Here is a 15,972-nt window from a genome sequence, read left to right as displayed (position 1 = left end):
GGGGATATCTGTGTGTGCAGGTGACTATTACTGTGTATAATTATTAGGCAACTTAACAAAAAACAAATATATACCCATTTCAATTATTTATTTTTACCAGTGAAACCAATATAACATTTCTGACATTCAAAAACAAAACAAAAACAAATCAGTGACCAATATAGCCACCTTTCTTTGCAAGGACACTCAAAAGCCTGCCATCCATGGATTCTGTCAGTGTTTTGATCTGTTCACCATCAACATTGCGTGCAGCAGCAACCACAGCCTCCCAGACACTGTTCAGAGAGGTGTACTGTTTTTCCTCCTTGTAAATCTCACATTTGATGATGGACTACAGGTTCTCAATGGGATTCAGATCAGGTGAACAAGGAGGCCATGTCATTAGATTTTCTTCTTTTATACCCTTTCTTGCCAGCCACGCTGTGGAGTACTTGGACGCGTGTGCTGGAGCATTGTCCTGCATGAAAATCATGTTTTTCTTGAAGGATGCAGACTTCTTCCTGTACCACTGCTTGAAGAAGGTGTCTTCCAGAAACTGGCAGTAGGACTGGGAGTTAAGCTTGACTCCATCCTCAACCCGAAAAGGCCCCACAAGCTCATCTTTGATGATACCAGCTCAAACCAGTACTCCACCTCCACCTTGCTGGCGTCTGAGTCGGACTGGAGCTCTCTGCCCTTTACCAATCCAGCCACGGGCCCATCCATCTGGCCCATCAAGACTCACTCTCATTTCATCAGTCCATAAAACCTTAGAAAAATCAGTTTTGAGATATTTCTTGGCCCAGTCTTGACGTTTCAGCTTGTGTGTCTTGTTCAGTGGTGGTCGTCTTTCAGCCTTTCTTACCTTGGTCATGTCTCTGAGTATTGCACACCTTGTGCTTTTGGGCACTCCAGTGATGTTGCAGCTCTGAAATATGGCCAAACTGGTGGCAAGTGGCATCTTGGCAGCTGCACGCTTGACTTTTCTCAGTTCATGGGCAGTTATTTTGCGCCTTGGTTTTTCCACACGCTTCTTGCGACCCTGTTGACTATTTTGAATTAAACGCTTGATTGTTCGATGATCACGCTTCAGAAGCTTTGCAATTTTAAGAGTGCTGCATCCCTCTGCAAGATATCTCACTATTTTTGACTTTTCTGAGCCTGTCAAGTCATTCTTTTGACCCATTTTGCCAAAGGAAAGGAAGTTGCCTAATAATTATGCACACCTAATATAGGGTGTTGATGTCATTAGACCACACCCCTTCTCATTACAGAGATGCACATCACCTAATATGCTTAATTGGTAGTAGGCTTTCGAGCCTATACAGCTTGGAGTAAGACAACATGCATAAAGAGGATGATGTGGTCAAAATACTCATTTGCCTAATAATTCTGCATGCAGTGTAGATCGATAGATAGATAGATAGATAGATAGATAGATAGATAGATAGATAGATAGATATGTGATTTAAAAATATTAGGACGTGTCCTGGCATGTTTTGACAACTGTTTGCTATTGTCATAGCTGCAAATTAGCTCGTACATTCGGCGGCTTACGTCTAGCTGTCGTATTAGAAGATAGCTACTTGTTATCGGCACCCAGGAAAGTTGGGTGCCGCAATTAGCTATTGTTCATTTTTATAAATGCTACATATCTGTGTTAGATAGATATGTTGAATATCTGTGATAGATGCGTCTATGAAATAGGACAAAATGGGAAGACAGAATCGGCACCCGGCAAAGTTGGGTGACACAGCTTCTGTTGTTTCTGCTGCAGCTGCTGCGTCTATGATGGGACAAAAGACAAATCTGTATAAAGACGCTAAGGACAAATATGGCTTCAACGTGTTATCGGCACCCAGGAAAGTTGGGTACCACAATTAGCTATTGTTAAAATGTATAAATGCTTAGTAAGAGGTTAATAGAAGCTTAACATAATTTTATTTTTAAAGATATTAAAACTTAATTGAATTACTGACACGTTATCAGATCTAACAGAATAAAAGGGGCATTGAATGGGCGGTATGACATCATCAAAGGGCCTTTAGCTTTTGAAAGATAGACGGATCAATTAACCATTGTCAATATTTATAATGGCTAAGTAAGGGGTTAATACAAGCTTAATATCATTTTATTTTTACAGATATTAAAACTTAAATTACTGACGTAATATCAGATCTAAAAGAATAAGGGGGCGTTGAATGTGGCGGTATTTAGGCGTGGTTTGGGTCAGTATTTAGGCGTGGTTTGGGAGGGACTGGAAGTGTTTGTGGGTGTAGTGGGTGGGGTTGTGGGTGTAGTGTGTGGGGTTATGGGTGGGGAAATGGGTGTGTCAACCTGTCACTTTTGATTTCACAAGAACAGTAGCCCTATACTACTAACAACTTATGGCCCCTGTGGTCTGTATCTCTATGCTGAAAAAAATAAATAAAATACCTGATACCTTCTCCATGCCGTGACTCCATGATGTAAGGTGCATGTCTCTTACAGGCCAGCCCGCATCCTAAGTCACTTGTGTCCTGGTGCAGGCGGAGCACAGTGAGATGTCATCCAGGGCACGCAGACATAATGGCCTCATCATGAGGCCCACCACCTGCATACAGGAAGTAACTCCGGAATACACCTTCCGGAATACAGGAAGTAACTCAGGCTGCAGGCTGGACTAGAAGAGGGCTGCGGCCTACTGCAGCAGTCAGCCACAGCAAAAAATCCACAGTATTCTAGTGCATGTGCTATGTATACTTAAAATAATTAATGGACAGGTTTTTTTTACTGCCAGAAACTATGAATGTCAGAAAAAAATACCCTATTTTTTTGGACTGTCCATAAATCTACAGACAGTTGGTAACCCTGCGCCCAATGTTAAGTGAGCCCGGCCAGTAACTCATCAGCGGGCTATTTAAAGCAGGCACATGCTGTTTGCAGGTGACTGTGAATCTCGTTTTTCTGGCTCTTCCTTTGGTAGTTTGAGTTGTGAGTTGTGCTGCATATTTGACTTTTGGCTTGCTGACATTTGGCTTTACTCTAGACTGTGTTTTGGCTTCTACTTGCATCTTCTGCCATTATTCCGGCTCATTTTGACTGTCCATTTGTCCCAGTGTTTTTTGATAATAGCCCCCTTGGCTTCAGACTACTTGGCTACTCTCCAGGGCGGTGCAAGGATTTTTGCTAACACAAGCGAAGCTACATTTTGGCGCCCCCATTTTGGTGTCCTGTCTGCAACAGCTGGCTTCTCCTCTGTGTGGTCCTGATATCTTCTCTCTGCTTCAGACAATCGCTGGTTTGAGGACCGTATTTTTCGCCCTCTAAGACACACCTAGGTTTTAGAGGAGGATAGTAAGAAAAAAATATTTTCCATTACACCTCAGGTCAGACCAGCAATCAGACCCCCAATGTTAATCAGACCTCAGCTCAATGCCCCAATCAGACCCCCAATGTTAATCAGACCTCAGATCAGACCCCCATGTCAGAAATCAGTCCCCATCCATCAGCCCCCCACGTAAGCCATCATGCCTCCATGTCAGCCATTAGCCCCCCATGTCACATTTCTCCCCCTCCATGTCAAATCACCCCCTAATGTCACATCGGCCCTCCATGTCACATTTCTCCCCCTCCATGTCATATTTTTCCGCCCTCCCCCAGGGTGCACCCTAAGGCAGCCGCTCTGTGTTTTGGTCTTGCTTCTCCTGACTCTGACGTGGCTCACCTGACTATGCCTTTATTCTGCTCTGTGTTGTTTTGTGTTTTTCTTTGCACACTCTCCCCTTGCACATAGTCAGTATAGGGACCGTTGTCCAGTTGTGGGTCACCACTGGGGTGATTGTCAAAGTAGGCAGCGAAAGGGGTCTGGGGAAGTCTAGGGTCACTCTTTTCCCTACATGTTTTGTCCACCGCACTCACCTTCATTGGTAGCAGTCCAGAGCTGTGACAGCCACTTTAACTATGACACATGGGAGAACATTTATTAAGGCTGGGGTTTATTAATGGCCCATAGCTGGTGGAGGTTCCACCGAAGTTATGAAGAGGCACAAGCTTCTCCATAACTTCGGCGCACCTAGTACCAGTCCTAATTGTGAGACAACTTCCTTGCTGGCTTACATTTAGACTATTTTCTACACCTAAACCAGGCATAGAAAATGATGAAGGAGAAGGGCTTGCTGGCTTGTCCCCTTCCCCGCCCACGCCACTTCCACAATTTTAGACCTGGCGTGAGCGGGAGGAAGTTGCAAATAGCGGCGCAACTACACATTGGGCCGCCATCTGCACCTGAAATATGCCTAATTTAGGCATATTTCAGAATAGTAAATGTTGTTTCTTCTACATTAGCCACATGGAAGATCTAAAGGGTAATAGGATATTGAGTTTTTTTAGAAGTTTTACTTGAATGTTCAAATGTCTTTAAAAAAATCTCCTAGAAAACTACTTTAAAGGGTTTCTGTCACCCCACAAAACTCTTTCTTTTTTTTTTTTGGATAGTTAGATTCCTCATAGCGCGATATAGGAGAATATAATAGTCTTACTTACTTTCATGCGGCCAATGAATAAAAGGTAACTTAATTTAACATGTTAAAACTTCATGACATTCCTCAGCTGACATGTTTTGCACATATAGCGCTTACGCACAGCTTAACGGGGACTGTCTAAATGTAGTTTACTAAGGCTACTTTCACACTTGCGGCAGAGTGATCAGGAAAGCAGTTGCGTCGCCGGAACTGCCTTCCGGATCCGGCAAAACGTATGCCAACTGATGGCATTTGTAAGACTGATCAGGATCCTGATCAGTCTTAAAAATGCCTGATCAGTCAGAAAAATGCATTGAAATGTCGGATCTGTCTTTCCAGTGTCATCCGGCAAAACGGATCTGGCATTTATTTTTTTCCCCTTTTTTTCAGTCTGTGCATGCGCAGACCGGAAGGACGGATCCGGCATTCCCGTATTTTGAATGCCGGATCTGGCACTAATACATTCCTATGGGAAAAAAATGCCGGATCCGACATTCAGGCAAGTCTTCAGTGTTTTTGGCCGGAGATAAAACCGTAGCATGCTGCGGTTTTATCTCTGTCCTGAAAAGGTAAATTAAACTGAAGACATCCTAATGCATCCTGAATGGATTACTCTCCATTCAGAATGCAAGGGATATACCTGATCAGTTATTTTCCGGCATTGAGCCCTTTTGACGGAACTCAGTGCCGGAAAACAAATACGCTAGTGTGAAAGGGGGTGTAATTTTTAATACTTTAGCTTATGTGAATTGACATATCTTGCTCTGGATCTCTCAACGTTCTGCTCTTTTAAAGGTTTACAATGTTTATTTGACTTTAAATTACTGGAATTAACTATACAGAGGTTGAAATGTGTAATCTACAAATTTGTGATAATTTTACACACACATAGAGAGTGTTAGGCTGCGTTCACACGGGCGAGATTTCCGCGCGGGTGGAATGCGGTAGGTGAACGCATTGCACCCGCACTGAATCCGGACCCATTCATTTCAATGGGGCTGTTCAGATGAGCGATGATTTTCACGCATCACTTGTGCGTTGCGTGAAAATCGCAGCATGCTCTATATTCTGCGTTTTTCGCGCAACGCAGGCCCCATAGAAGTGAATGGGGTTGCGTGAAAATCGCAAGCATCCACAAGCAAGTGCGGATGCGGTGCGATTTTCACGCATGGTTGCTAGGTGACAGTCTATTCACTGTATTATTTTCCCTTATTTCCCCCTGAAAACAGAATGCTTAGTAAAATAGCGCTGGAGGGGTTAAAAAAAATAAACAAATTAACTCACCTTCTCCTCTTGATTGCGTAGTTCCCAGTCTCTTCTGATGAGCTGTCGGCTAAAGGACCTTTGGTGACGTCAGATCACATGCTCCAATCACATGGTCCATCACCGTGGTGATGTACCATGTGATTGGAGCATGTGATCTGACGTCACCAAAGGTCCTTTAGCCGACAGCTCATCATTAAAAAAGTAAAGAAGAGACCGGGAACTACGCGGAGGAGGTGAGTTAATTTTAAAAAAAAATGTAACCCTCAATTGATCACCTACTATGCATTCGGTATTCAGAATGCTATTATTTTCCCTTATAACCATGTTATAAGGGGAAATAATACAATCTATAGAACACCGATCCGAAGCCCGAACTTCTGTGAAGAAGTTCGGGTCTGGGTACCACAGTCGGTTTTTTATCACGCGCGTGCAAAATAACATTGCACCCGCGCGATAAAAACTGAACATCGGAACGCAATCGCAGTCAAAACTGACTGCAATTGCATTCCTACTCGCGCGGGTTTACCGCAACACACCGGGACGCATCTGGACCTAATCCGGACACGCTCGTGTGAACCCAGCCTTATGGTGCTCACATTTGCTGAGTGAACAGAGTATTTATTGATTTCCATATGCTGAGGCCTAACAAGCATGAAATAACTGTATAGATTGTAAATTGGAATGCTTGTATTCACACAGTGCAGAGAGCCGCAAAATTATTACATTGCAACAAAAACATGTAAATAACAGAACATTCCCATTCTGCCTAGTTGCACACGGATTGCAATCTTCTAGAACCATTACTGCAGTAAAACCACAGCAAAACAGTAGGGGACTGTTCAACATGTTCAAGCTGTAAAGAGGCACAGTCTCTTTGTTCTCTCTCCCCTACCAATGTTCACAGTCTCCACATGTCTCTCATAGATTGTACAGCCACAGCATCATACCAGATGGCGAGTCACAGATCCTTTATGATTGTCTAAGCGACCCTGCAATTGGCTAATAGTTTATGATATCGTATGTGTTTGACAAATCTACATTTAGAGAAAGAGGAGCAATTGGACAATTACTGCAATTTTCAGTATTGTTCCCATTTTTATTTTTTATTTTTTTTCAATTTTTTTTTATTGAAAATGAAAATATGCATAAATGAGGTGAATACATTGTACTGATATTGACATTGCAGGTACAATACAAGATATTGACATTGCAGGTACAATACAAGAAAGTGGGAGAAGGAAAGAATGAAGTAAATCCTTGGTTATTAAACATAATAGTTAATCTTATTTCAGTTACTACCTCGGGAGGTCAAAAACCTTAATGAAAAGGATTTCACTTGAAATTTCTATAGGAAATCCATATTTTCCAATTGGAGATGAAAATATGTATTCTACAGCATTCCCATGCTGCAATCTCCTCAAATCTATAGATCTGACCTATTTTCCCTATCCATTGGTGTACGGAAGGGAGTTCCGTGGATAACCACATTTTTGGAATTAAGAGGCGAGCAGACCTAAGCATAATATGGAAGAGCCGGGGGGTTGGGGTCATTACTGAGTTGGAGGGTGAGAGACCCAGCAAGGCCAATTGAGGTGAAGGTGGTATTTCTAGTTTGCAAATTTTGTTAGCCATGCTGAATATCCCAGACCACCAAGTCTGAATGATGGGACATAACCACCAAATATGAAAAAATTAGCCCCTTTGCTTTTTACACTTCCAGCAAGTATCCAAGCCATTTGTGTTATAGAGACAGGTGATATCAGGGGTCCTATACCAACGGGTTAAGATCTTGTATCCATTCTCCTGTGTTTGGACACATCTGGAAGATTTGTGTGGAAGCATTAGGAGTTTCAAAATTTCAGATTGAGAGAAGGAAGATCCTAGATCCCTCTCCCATAGGCCTATAAATGCTGGGGTACTTAATTATTTGTATAGTTGGGATACAAGTCTGGTATGTTTCAAATTGTCAATAAGTAATCCTTCGAACCAAGTCAAAGGGCGCATTAATGCCCCCATAGAAATGTTTTTGGAAATAAATGTATGTAAAAATGATAATGGGGGGGGGGGGGGGGGGGAGTGTTTGCATTCTGGTAAAATTTGCATTATGTGTTCATTATCCAGAACTACTCCACCTTCATCAAATAAAGAGTATATTGGAAGTGTAGAATTCCGAATAGTATGTGGTAGACATTCCCATAGAGTAGAGGGAGTGTGAGCCAGGACATCACGTATTGGACTCAGTGGTGATGGAAGTGGTATGGCATACTGAGATGCCTGTAGTCAATGCCACGCTGAAAGTGTTGCTTTCACAATTGGGTTAAGGGGTCTGCCCTGTATTGGAAAATTTCCCTGACCCACTAGAAGGCCCGAAGGATAAGAGCCTAGATCACTCTGTTCCAAGCAGACCCATGTTTTCTTTGGTGGTCTAGCTAGCCAATCGACTTCCCTTGAGAGTAGAACAGCTTTCCCATATAATTCAGGGTCGGGAAGACCTATTCCCCCACAGTGCTTGGGCCTACAGAGAACAGAGCGAGCCAGTTGGGCCCTCTTCCCTGCCCTAAAAGAGCTCATTTGTATTTTTAGTTTTGTGTAATATGTCTTTGGTACTGGGATCGGTAAGACTTGTTGGAGATATGTAGATATCCAGAAAAATAAAAAAATGGAGACAGCACGTCCAAAAGGTGCAGAAGAAGTTGCTTTACTAGGGGCCTGTTACCACCCCTCCTGGAGACGAGCACCCGACACATCATTACTTAGGAGTGCTGTCCACCCATATTTTTGTTGTTGGAGATATGTCAGTCGGGGTAATACTAGCGAGGTAACTATATTCTTCTTTCCAAACCATGGAGTTTTTAGCAGGGTGAGTTGATCTTTTATCGACTGGAGGAGAGGAGTGTAATTTAAACGAAAAAGTGATGCAGGGTCGGATCATATTTTGACACCCAAGTAGGTGATATGAGGGGTATCCCAGTTAAAGGGAGAGTTAGCTTTCATTATGTTTCTAATTGAGGTTGGGAGGTCTATACTAAGAATATGGGATTTATTCATGTTGATTTTGAAATTGGAATAAAAGCTTAACGGTTCTAATATCTTATATATGAGTGGGAGAGCCGTCACTGGGTTGGCGTTTAGTATAAGTAAATCATCTGCAAATGCAGCCACTTTGTGTTCGCTCTGACCCACCCTAACACCCACAATCTTCTTTTCTTTCCTGATTGCTTGCAGAAGGGATTCCATGACCATAATAAATAATAATGGGGATAATGGACAGCCCTGTCTGGTGCCATTCCGGATTGTGAAAGATGGAGACAGTGTGTTATTTATGATTATAGAGGCTAAGGCATATGTATATAGGGAGAATATAGCCTTGATATATTGGTCAGGTAGTCTAAAAGCCACAAGTACTCCTCTCATATACTCCCAGCTCACCCTATCAAAGACTTTTTCTGCGTCCGTGCTAAGGAGGACCAGTGGACATTTAGTCTTTTTAGTAAAATAGATGGCATTTAAGACTCTAGCAGTATTATCTTTGCCCTCCCTACCACGGACAAAGCCAACTTGGTCTCTTTTGATCAGACTGGGCAGAAATATGGATAGGCGAGTGGCCAACATTTTAGCTAATAATTTTAAGTACAGATTTAACAATTAGATTGGGTGATAATTAGTGCAATCAGAACCATCTTTCCCCTTTTTGGGGATCAGTGTTTTGTGGCTCTAGTCATGTCTGCAGATAGTTGGACACCAGACAGGGAGCCATTGCATATTGAGAGTAAATGTGGTCCTAGCGTATTGCGGAAGGTGTGATAATATAGAGCTGGGAGGCCATCAGGGCCCGGACTTTTCACATTTGGGAGTTGTTTTATTGCTGTCATGAGTTCTTCTAAAATAAAAGGTGTTGAAAGAGCCTGGGCTTTAGTGTCTGATAAGGCAGGTAAAGAAAGGGAGATGAGAAAAGATCACTGATTCTTTTGGGAGAGGGGCAGGGGGGGTATGGGTTCCTTTTCCAGCCTCTTGTATGTTATATAAGGAATAATAAAAGCTTTTAAATTGTTTAGCTACCTCTGGGGTAGAGAAGACCTCTCCTCCACCCGGGACCTTAATTCTGTGAATATAGTTGTGGGACTTCCTCTGTTAAATGCGCTGCATCATAAACTTGGAGGCTCTATCTCCATGTGTGTAATATTTAAATTGCAAATGGAGATACTGTAGTATTTTGCTGATGTAGTATTAAGGAGGTTTTTTAAGGCTGTTCTTAATTCAGTAAGTTCAGCAAGATGTATGTCCAAGAGGGATTTTTTGTGCAGGGTTTCTAGACGCATGAGTCTGGGATAGAAGTTCCTCTGTCCGTGCTTTCCTTTCTTTTTTGAGTCTGGCCCCTATGCTTATAAATTGGCCTCTCATGTAGGCCTTATGATTGTCCCATAGTACCTGTGGGGAGATCTCCGGGTGAGAATTGAGCAAGAAGAACTCCTCAAGTAGTTTTTGGGAATGATTCAGGTTTTCTTCCGAAGAAATAAGTTGTTCATTAAGTCTCCATCTAAATGCACTTGGCTCTAATGAGGGAGTTAGGATGTTAATGAACACAGGAGAAAAGTCTGAAAGGTGCATGGTACCTATATATGCTTGGGAGCATAGGTGTAAGTGTTAAGGCTGGCCGCAGGCTAGCCTGGATTTGTGGGAGGGGCCGGTACCTGTCTTAAGCAGTCTGGCTCTCCCAGGCAGCCTGGATTTGTGGGAGGGGCCGGTACCTGTCTTAAGCAGTCTGGCTCTCCCAGGCAGCACGTCGGCATTCGGACGTCTGCTACTTCCGGGTGTGACGTCATCAGCAAGCGTCCTGCACGAGTCGGATCTCAGAGAAGCGGGTGTACCTTTCACTTCAGTCTGCAAGCTGTTCAGGTCGTTTTCCATGATAACTGCTTTGTTTGGGGAGCGTGGCATCGTGGAGGAGGGTAGGAGGGTGTGTAGAGAGGGGGAAGTGTGCCGGAGGATCGCTTCTCCTCACTGCGTTCAGGCACATGCAATTCAAGTTTTGGCACCAATGGGCAGCATTGTCACATAGTCTCAGCATAACCTGTATCTAAGTTCATACAGGGGCTGCGAGTCATCTGGGCTCAGCAGGTTAAACTCTGGCAGCTGGGTGCTGGTGCCGTTACTGAGTTGATTACTTACAAGGTTGCTGCTTGTGCACATGTTTGACACTCATCACATACACTACATACATACCTTAGACACATAGTTCGCACATCAGGCAGTTTGACGAAAAAAAAAAAAAAAAAAGGGTACAAGTGGATTGTTAAATAAAGTAAAAAAAAAAAAAAAAAAAAAAAAAGTGGGTTGTTCAAATAAAGAAAGAAAAAAAAAAAAAAAAAAAACTTTATCCACCAAGCTGCATCCATACACCTCTAGCACAGGTTCATCCACCAACACAGCTACACGCTCGCACGACATACACACCCCGTTTCATCTCGTAGACTAGTGTCATACGTCATACGGTCTGTTTTCCACAAATCCTATACTTACATACATCACCTACCACGTCTGTAGGTTCTTTAGCCCGCAGTATTCGTTTTAATTAATCTGCCACGTCACAGATTCACACAAACTCGGGCTCGCTTCATACGTCAGTGGAAACGACTATCATACTCCCTGTCAGCCTCGAAGGCTTTTCGTTCAATCGTTTCACGCTGCTGGGGGGGGGGGGGGGGGGAAGGGGAGGGGCTTAGATTCCGTCATCTTGTTTGTCAGCTTACGGGCAGCAGGTCGTAGGGTTAACAGGTTGTTTTTTTTTTTCCCTTTTCTTTTTTCTTTCCCCTCTTCTTTCTTTCCACGTTTTTTTTTTTTATTTTATTTGTTGTTTGTTTGTTTGGTGTTTTCTTTCTTTTGTTGTGTCTTTAGTCATGGGCACACATTGACTTCACGTACATATACCACCTACTTACCCCATACAGGTAGTCTGCACATATGACAGCGGCGTAAAAAAAAAAAAAAAAAAAAAAAAATGAAATGAAAGTTCTTCCTTTAGGGGGCGTGGTTACTATTAATTAAAGAAAAAAAAAAAAAAAAAGGGGGCTTTCTAAAGGAAGGATTTTCATGTTGTCCTGGTGGTAATCTTTCCACTAGCCTTTTGCATACACCACTAGCATAGATACATTCACCAACCACTGTCACACTCTCGCACGACAGTCAGAGACACTTCGTTTCATCTCGTAGTATAGTGTCATACGTCATACGGTCTGTTTTCCACGACTCCTATTCTTACATACATTCACCTACCACGTCTGTAGGTTCGTTAGCCCGCAGTATTCGTTTTTAATCAGTCTGCCACGCCACAGATTCAGTTAAACTCGGGCTCGCTTCATCCGTCAGTGGAAACGACTATCATACTTCACGTGAGCCTCATCGACCGCTCCTCATACGTTCATACTGTCGGGGGAGGGGGGTTGGCTTCTGTCAGTTGTCTGTCGGCTTAAACGGGCTGCCCTGTCACGGTCTGCATCGTGAAGCCGGCATGACTGAGCCGGGTGAATGTCGAGGTCCTTGACCGCCTGCTGCGGCTTCATCCCGTTCAGCCGTTCCGCGCTTTTCTGGTGGAAGGTTTCCTACGGGGATTCCACACTGGGCTCATAGCCTTGCCTCAGCAGACACACGAGTGCCCCAATCAAATCAGGTGTCCGTTCCTTGCTCATGTCTCAGGTTTGCACCAAGAGAGAATTGCAGTCTCTGTTGGGCATGTTATACTTTGCCATGAGGATCATTCCTCAGGGTAGATCATTCATTTCAAGATTGCTAGTCTTATTACAACAGACCAGTGATTTGGACGCATCAGTGCATCTTAATGCTAACGCCCGAGAAGATCTGTTCATGTGGGACAGATTTCTCAGTGGGTGGAACGGCATTTCCATGTTTATTCCGAGGGCCACTTCTGATTCTCCACACGTATTTTCAGACGCAGCTGCCTCGGTAGGTTTCGCGGCCATATCTGCTCACATTGGTTCGCCGGCTCATGACCCACACACGTGCTACAGTTGCCGGGGTTTTTTCAGATGTCGGCATTGTTCGAGATCTATCCTATCGTGGCAGCTGCTATAGTCTGGGGGCATAGGTGGTCGGGTCACACGGTGGTTTCCACACTGACAACATGGCGACCGCAGAGATCATTAACAAGGGCAGATCTAAATCGTTACTTATCATGTCTTTCATGCGTAGATTGACCTGGATAGCTCTGGAACAGGGGTTTCATTTTCATGCCCGGTTTTTGGACGGGGTCAGCAACGTTGCAGCTGATGCTTTATCTCGTTTTGATTTTTCTCGCTTTTTCTTACAGAACCCAGAAGCAGACTCAGTGGGCACCCCGGTACCGGACTGGCGGCTGCTGGTCTTGGATTAGACTCTCTGATGATGGTCGCCAGTTCACTCATTACCAAGTCTTTGTCGGCCAGTACGTTGCGGTCGTACCGCCGAGCGTGGGTGTTTTTTTTTCGAACTTTAAGTTGGCATATCCTAGAGGTGACACAGGTCAGGTCAAGTATATGGTGGCTTTCGTGCCTTATTGTCATTCGGTATTGGCTTTATCCTACAACACCATTAGGCTATATTTGGCTGGGGTGCTGCATTTTTTGGCACTTCAAGAGCCAGACAGACCCTCTATATTTTCAGCTCACCCGATCAAGGCCATCCTCAGAGGCATTCAAAAGAGCCAGGTCACGGTCAAGTCGGTCCGTCGACCTATTAAGGGGGACACGTTTCTTAGCCTGTCGGAAGTTCTCACATTCTCACCATTCAGAGTCCTTCCCAGCCTGGTGATCAAGGCGGCGATGTACTTGGCGTTTTACGGGTTTTAAGACCAGGTGAAGTGACACAGGCCAGACAAGGGGCGGTGGCTCTCCGCAAGGGAGATTTAGTCAGGATGGGCAGTAACTCATTGCAGTTGCCTCACAACAAAACAAGGCAGGTAGGTCCCGGCCATGTAGTTAAGTTCTTCCAGACCACAAACGCATGGTGTCCAGTGACAGTCTTGGACAACCTCTTGCTGGCCCTTAGTCTTCACAGCCCCACCGACCCATTACTTCCATTCCCTGTTGGTCCACTGACGTCCAGCCAGTTCATCAAACATATTCGCATCCTGTTGACCAGTGTAGGATTGAATCTGGCTCAATTCTCGGGGCATTCTTTCCGCATCGGTGCGGCATCCGCAGCGTCCAAGCATGGAGTCCCTGTGCATATCATTAAACACTTGGGGCGCTGGCGCTCGGGGTGCTTTGTACGGTATATCCCGGAGCCACAAGCGGAGCTGGTCCAAGCATTCAGCACCTAGCACCTCAGGCCTATCCTTCCCTCACTGGTGGGTTTTGCCCCCTTTTTCAGGCATACCGACCTAGTGAGGCCAAGGCACACCTCAGGCCAATTAGGTAGGGGGGTGGTGGTTGGGCATCTTCCACTCGTTTAGGTCCTGACCACAAGTGTTAAGGCTGGCCGCAGGCTAGCCTGGATTTGTGGGAGGGGCCGGTACCTGTCTTAAGCAGTCTGGCTCTCCCAGGCAGCCTGGATTTGTGGGAGGGGCCGGTACCTGTCTTAAGCAGTCTGGCTCTCCCAGGCAGCACGTCGGCATTCGGACGTCCCCTGCCCACCCATTCCCATTCTTCATTCAGTCATTCAACCATCACATTCAGGGTATGCCCCCTTTTTCAGGCATACCGACCTAGTGAGGCCAAGGCACACCTCAGGCCAATTAGGTAGGGGGGTGGTGGTTGGGCATCTTCCACTCGTTTAGGTCCTGACCACAAGTGTTCTTTAGACAGGAACAAATAGTCTAGTCGATGGTAAGAACCATGAGGCGGGGAGAAGAAGGTGTAGTCCTGCGTAGAAGGATTAAGGATACGCCAAGCATCACAGATAGATCCTTGGTATAGTTTTCTCCAAGCACCACTACACCCTCTTTGTATGTTTCTAAGAGAGAAAGCACCTCATCAAACCATGAGACCTGATTTACATTGGGGGCATATATATTTGCAAAAGTATACAGGGAGTGCAGAATTATTAGGCAAGTTGTATTTTTGAGGATTCATTTTATTATTGAACAACAACCATGTTCTCAATGAACCCAAAAAACTCATTAATATCAAAGCTGAATATTTTTGGAAGTAGTTTTTAGTTTGTTTTTAGTTTTAGCTATTTTAGGGGGATATCTGTGTGTGCAGGTGACTATTACTGTGCATAATTATTAGGCAACTTAACAAAAAACAAATATATACCCATTTCAATTATTTATTTTTACCAGTGAAACCAATATAACATCTCAACATTCACAAATATATATTTCTGACATTCAAAAACAAAACAAAAACAAATCAGTGACCAATATAGCCACCTTTCTTTGCAAGGATACTCAAAAGCCTGCCATCCATGGATTCTGTCAGTGTTTTGATCTGTTCACCATCAACATTGCGTGCAGCAGCAACCACAGCCTCCCAGACACTGTTCAGAGAGGTGTACTGTTTTCCCTCCTTGTAAATCTCACATTTGATGATGGACCACTGGTTCTCAATGGGGTTCAGATCAGGTGAACAAGGAGGCCATGTCATTAGATTTTCTTCTTTTATACCCTTTCTTGCCAGCCACGCTGTGGAGTACTTGGACGCGTGTGATGGAGCATTGTCCTGCATGAAAATCATGTTTTTCTTGAAGTATGCAGACTTCTTCCTGTACCACTGCTTGAAGAAAGTGTCTTCCAGAAACTGGCAGTAGGACTGGGAGTTGAGCTTGACTCCATCCTCAACCCGAAAAGGCCCCACAAGCTCATCTTTGATGATACCAGCCCAAACCAGTACTCCACCTCCACCTTGCTGGCGTCTGAGTCGGACTGGAGCTCTCTGCCCTTTACCAATCCAGCCACGGGCCCATCCATCTGGCCCATCAAGACTCACTCTCATTTCATCAGTCCATAAAACCTTAGAAAAATCAGTCTTGAGATATTTCTTGGCCCAGTCTTGACGTTTCAGCTTGTGTGTCTTGTTCAGCGGTGGTCGTCTTTCAGCCTTTCTTACCTTGGCCATGTCTCTGAGTATTGCACACCTTGTGCTTTTGGGCACTCCAGTGATGTTGCAGCTCTGAAATATGGCCAAACTGGTGGCAAGTGGCATCTTGGCAGCTGCACGCTTGACTTTTCTCAGTTCATGGGCAGTTATTTTGCGCCTTGGTTTTTCCACACGCTTCTTGCGACCCTGTT

This window comes from Bufo bufo, chromosome 1, assembly GCF_905171765.1.
Source record: "Bufo bufo chromosome 1, aBufBuf1.1, whole genome shotgun sequence".
Classification (NCBI taxonomy): Eukaryota; Metazoa; Chordata; class Amphibia; order Anura; family Bufonidae; genus Bufo; species Bufo bufo.
This window is presented reverse-complemented; position numbering follows the sequence as displayed.